The sequence below is a fragment of the Homarus americanus genome, unplaced genomic scaffold, assembly GCF_018991925.1.
Source record: "Homarus americanus isolate GMGI-L3 unplaced genomic scaffold, GMGI_Hamer_2.0 scaffold23578, whole genome shotgun sequence".
In the NCBI taxonomy this organism is placed as follows: domain Eukaryota; kingdom Metazoa; phylum Arthropoda; class Malacostraca; order Decapoda; family Nephropidae; genus Homarus; species Homarus americanus.
Window position 1 is genome coordinate 5,472,824 of NW_024733231.1, and position 6,000 is coordinate 5,478,823.

The 6,000-nt window shown below is 40.6% G+C and overlaps 1 protein-coding gene across 1 annotated transcript in view; it reads left to right on the forward strand.

Annotated features, from left to right (window-relative positions):
- LOC121869619 overlaps nt 1–6,000 on the forward strand; it is a 64,796-nt gene that overhangs the window by 19,986 nt on the left and 38,810 nt on the right. The window lies entirely within an intron of this gene.

The following is a 6,000-nucleotide window of genomic DNA, read 5'->3' on the forward strand; positions in this document are numbered from 1 at the left end:
ATTTTTCTAAGAGATTTTTCAAGGTTTGGAAATTTTTGTGATAGAATATTTGGTTACAATGGATCAATAAAGACAGATTTATTAATTTTAAAGGTTCGTAACTCTCTCTCTCTCTCTCTCTCTCTCTCTCCTAAACATATATATCTGTACATACTATATACCTTCGACCACACTCACACAAACACCTTCCCTTATATCACAGGTTCTGACGACTGTATCAGGTGTGTAAGTGTGTTGTATGTAGCAGGTGTGTAGTGTTTATGCATCAGGTGTGTGTGTGTGTAACGTATGTTTAGTGTATAGCAGGTGTGTAGTGTATAGCGGCTGTGGATGTGTGAGATATATGTGTAGTGTAGCAGGTGTGTAGCAGGCGTGTAGCAGGTGTGTAGCAGGCGTGTAATAAACTTGTAACACACTGGCGGGCGTGACACAGCTTAAGTCTGATGCCCACCACAGCTGTATGCCCTTGTGGGTATGGTAGTGTGGCGGATCAAAGTGAATTGGTTATACCCGGGGCATAGACGTGACAGCTGATGCCCCACGGTGTGTTTGTGGCCCTGTGGTGGTGTTTGTGGCCCTGTTATTGTGGTGATGTTTGTGGCCCTGTGGTGGTGGTTGTGGCCCTGTGGTGATAGTAGAGGTGGTGTTTGTGGCCCTGCTATTGTGGTGATGTTTGTGGCCCTGTGGTGGTGGTTGTGGCCCTGTTGTGGTAGTGGTGTTTGTGGCCCTGCTGTTGTGGTGATGTTTGTGGCCCTGTGGTGGTGGTTGTGGCCCTGTGGTGATAGTAGAGGTGGTGTTTGTGGCCCTGCTGTTGTGTGGTAGAGAGAGAGGAGAGAGAGAGAGAGAGAGAGAGAGAGAGAGAGAGAGAGAGAGTCTATATTGTCTTCATTATTTTTATTCTTGAAACTATATGGGTGTGTCGTAAGTATCTGTTGACCTCTCCGCTGTCTCTACCTGCAGCAGTGAGACAGATTTGTAACAGTGAGAGACTTTGTGAGAAGATTTACAACAGTGAGACAGATTTACCAACAGTGAGACAGATTTGTAACAGTGAGACAGATTTGGAACAGTGAGACAGATTTGTAACAGTGAGACAGATTTAACAGTGAGACAGATTTGTAACAGTGAGACAGATTTGTAACAGTGAGACAGATTTATAACAGTGAGACGGATTTACCAACAGTGAGACAGATTTGTAACAGTGAGACAGATTTGTAACAGTGAGACGGATTTTAACAGTGAGACAGATTTGTAACAGTGAGACAGATTTACAAACAGTGAGACAGATTTGTAACAGTGAGACAGATTTGTAACAGTGAGACAGTTTACCAACAGTGAGACAGATTTGTAACAGTGAGACGGATTTACCAACAGTAGAAGATAACAGTGAGACAGATTTAACAGTGAGACAGATTTGTAACAGTGAGACAGATTTGTAACAGTGAGACAGATTTACCAACAGTGAGACAGATTTGTAACAGTGAGACAGATTTGTAACAGTGAGACGGATTTACCAACAGTGAGACAGATTTGTAACAGTGAGACAGATTTGTAACAGTGAGACAGATTTTACCAACATACAGTTTGTAACAGTGAGACAGATTTGTAACAGTGAGACAGATTACCAACAGTGAGACAGATTTACCAACAGTGAGGCAGATTTGTAACAGTGAGACAGATTTGTAACAGTGACATTTGTAACAGTGAGACGGATTTACCAACAGTGAGACAGATTTGTAACAGTGAGACAGATTTGTAACAGTGAGACAGATTTTACCAACAGTGAGATTTGTAACAGTGAGACAGATTTGTAACAGTGAGACAGATTTGTAACAGTGAGACGGATTTTCCAACAGTGAGACAGATTTGTAACAGTGAGACAGATTTGTAACAATGAGACAGATTGTAACAGTGAGACAGATTTGTAACAGTGATACGGATACCAACAGTGAGACAGATTTGTAACAGTGAGACAGATTTGTAAACAGTGAGGCAGATTTGTAAACAGTGAGACAGATTTGTAACAGTGAGACAGATTTGTAACAGTGAGGCAGATTTGTAACAGTGAGACAGATTTGTAACAGTGAGACGGATTTACCAACAGTGAGACAGATTTGTAACAGTGAGACAGATTTGTAACAGTGAGACGGATTTACCAACAGTGAGACAGATTTGTAACAGTGAGACGGATTTACCAACAGTGAGACAGATTTGTAACAGTGAGACGGATTTACCAACAGTGAGGCAGATTTGTAACAGTGAGACAGATTTGTAACAGTGAGACAGATTTGTAACAGTGAGATAGATTTGTAACAGTGAGGCAGATTTGTAACAGTGAGACGGATTTGTAACAGTGAGACGGATTTACCAACAGTGAGACAGATTTGTAACAGTGATACGGATTTACCAACAGTGAGACAGATTTGTAACAGTGAGACAGAATTGTAACTGACATTTTAGTGATATTATTCCATACATTAGTAAAATAATATAACAATATGAAAAAGCTGACATATTCCTTTGCGTCAGGTGTCAGCGAACCTCAAGTCAGCATTAGAAACTGACACTTTGGATTTGTTTTATGGTGTCAGCCACCTTTATAAAGCGAAATTTTACAGTTATTTTATTGTGAGTTATTTATTGTGAGCTATTTATTGTGAGCTATTTATTGTGAGCTATTTATTGTAAGGTATTTATTGTGAGCTATTTATTGTAAGGTATTTTTTGTAAGGTATTTATTGTTATTTATTGCGTGTTATTTATTGTTATTGTTATTATTTGTTATTTATTGCTATTTATTGTTATTTATTTTGTTATTTATTGTAAAATTAGGTGAGGTTTGGATAATTCACTACTTAATGTTTTCAATATTTTTTTTAAATTTTCGGCCCAGAAGATTTTATTTATTTTATTTTTTAATTAAAATTGTAGAAACAGAACCAGGATTTTTTTTTATTATTGAAATTTGAAAGAAATTCCCTCCTTGATTTTTAATATATTTTTAATAACCAAGAAAGTAAATTTTAATGATTTTTTTTACGTTAAATCCAGAAACACTAATTTTAATATGATTTTTTCTTATAAACTTTGTCCCTAATTTTAATACCGTGTAAGAGAATTTCTTTTAAAAACTATCAAACTATTTATTGGTGTCGTTAAACATAATATATATATATATATTGGGATATTTTTTTCCACTAGGTAATTTTTAAATGACGTTCATAAATACTGCCCCCCAAAAATATATTCACGTTTTTATTTATTTATTTATTTTGCTTCCATTGACTTTGAGAGTTTGTTAAGGAAGAGTGAGGTATTTTAACAGTGGGTCTTGTATGCCCCTTATGACCGTTTGTCTTATGGTTGGATATTGTTGAAGCCTTGTGGGTGGTGCTAATTCTGGAGATGGAGTGATGATAATATGGCTCTCTCTCTCTCTCTCTCTCTCTCTCTCACAGGTAGATCCTCGGTTTTCGTCTCCACCCATCAGAAGGGATCATTACCTGGTCACAGATCCAAGCACTGAGACACACAGTTCCGCCACACCCACTAATATATCAACCCTATATAAACTGCTCTATATATAACTGAACAATGTAGCTCTATAAACTGCTCTATATACACTAGTTTGTATATAACTGACAAATGTGGCTATATAAACTAGAATATATATGACTAGTGTAGCTATAAACACTAGTCTATATATATCTGATAAATTTAGTTATATATACTAGGATATATATATGACTGAGAACTCTATCTATGGGAATTAATATATATTTAACCTGGAAATATATGCAAATTAGTTGTTTATATCTATCAACTCTGTATATAAACCTGTATGTATGTATGTATGTGTGTATGTGTATATGTATGTATGTATGTATAGGTATATCATTATTAACTTGAAGCCTCTAATAATTCATTCACCATTCACTGACAGTAAATTCTTCCTATTAAACGTCAATAACTCAACTAGTTCAGCCAATCACTGGAGAGTTATCACAACCAACCAATCGGAGACCACTTTACAAAGGACAACAAATCATCTCATTGGTTACTGACAGGTCGTGGAATCCCAAACATAAAAATGATTTTATATTTTCTTTTTTTGGGGCTGAGTTTTTTTTGTGTGTGTGCGTGTGTGTGTGTGTGTGTGTGTGTGTGTGTGTGTGTGTGTGTGTGTGTGTGTGTGTGTGTGTGGACAAATCACTCTACTGGCGCCACTAAGGAGTTTCTATGAGGCGAGGAATAATATTTTTTTTGAGAAGAATATATTATGTTTCTGTTGTCGTGAAATCATTTGTGTGCGCCCCAGATTTGGTCATCTGAAGGGGGTAGGGGGGAGGGAGGGATGTCCAAGGAGGGGGAGGTCATTTGGTGGGGGTGGGGAAGGTCGTAGAGGAGGGAGGGGGAAGGTCGTAGAGGGGGGAGGGGAAGGTCGTCCGAGGAGGGGGAGGTCGTAGAGGGAGGGAGGGGAAGGTCGTCCGAGGAGGAGGGGGGTCGTAGAGGGAGGGAGGGGAAGGGGCTTAGGGACCTTAGCCATTCACTTCAGTTCATTCATTTATTCGTTAGCTTCCTTTATAACTCAGCTAAGGTGGGTTAGAAGGTTAGGTTAAAGTTACGTTAATTTAGCCACGTTAATGTCTGGTAAACGTTGAGGTTAATGTTAGGTTAAAACAGGTTAGGTTTGGTGAGGTCGGGTAGGGGTTAAGGAGGAGGGAGAGAAGGAGGAAGGGAGGATAGCGCGAGACAGGAGAAGGAGGGAGAGAGAAGGGAGGGACAGAGATGCACTCCCTTACGTAATAATACTTTCGTCAATTTCTCGGAAGATTTCACCACTTATGGAGACCCGCCCTTGTGTGTGTGTGTGTGTGTGTGCTGGTCTCCACCCCTCCACACACACACGCACACACACACACACACACACACACACACACACACACACAGTCCTCAATTTTATGCTCTCTCAGTGTCGGAAATGTTTGCCTCAACAGTTTTATTATGATGCTCCCTCCTCCCCCATCCCGTTTTCTGTTGCTGTAAACAACTTTTTTTTGTTTGGTGGCGCTCTTATCACCTGTGGTATTTATTGATTGATTTTGTTTATTTTTTATGTTGTTTCCTGTTTAGTTGTTCATTTGTTTATTATAATTATTTGTTATTGTATTTATTTATTTGTTTATATATTTATTTATGTATTTATTTGTTTATTTATTGTATTTATTTATTTTTTTATTTTTTATTTGTTTATTCATTAGCCAGGTGTGTGAGGGAGTAACCAATTGTGTGGGGGAGTAACCAGGTGTGTGGGGGAGTAACCAGGTGTGTGGGGAAGTAACCAGGTGTGTGGGGGAGGACCAGGTGTGTGGGGAGTAACCAGGTGTGTGGGGAGTTACCAGGTGTGTAGGGGAGTAACTAGGTGTGTGGGGGGGCACCAGGTGTGTGGGGGAGTGACCAGGTGTGTGGGGGAGCACAGGTGTGTGGGGGAGAATTCAATTGTGGGGGAGTAAATCACGTGTGTAGGGGGAGTAACCAGGTGTGGGAAGTAACCAGGTGTGTGGGGAGTGACCAGGTGTGTGGGGGAGTAACCAGGTTTGTGAGGGAGTAAATCAGGTGTGTGGGGGAGTTACTAGGTGTGTAGGGGGAGTAACCAGGTGTGTGTGGGGAAGTAACCAGGTGTGTGTGGGGAGAGTGACAGGGTGTGTGGGGGAGTTACTAGGTGTGTAGGGAGTAACCAGGTGTGTGGGGGCAACCAGGTGTGGGAGGACCAGGTGTGTGGGGGAGTTACTAGGTGTGTGGGGGAGTAACCAATTGTGTGGGGGAGTAACCAGGTGTGTAGGGGAGTAACCAGGTGTGTGGGAAGTAAATCAGGTGTGTGGGGAGGACCAGGTGGGGAGTAACCAGGTTTGTGGGGAGTAACCCGGTGTGGGGGAGGACTAGGTGTGTGGGGAGTGATCAGTGGGGTGACCAGGTGTGTGGGGAGGACCAGGTGTGTGG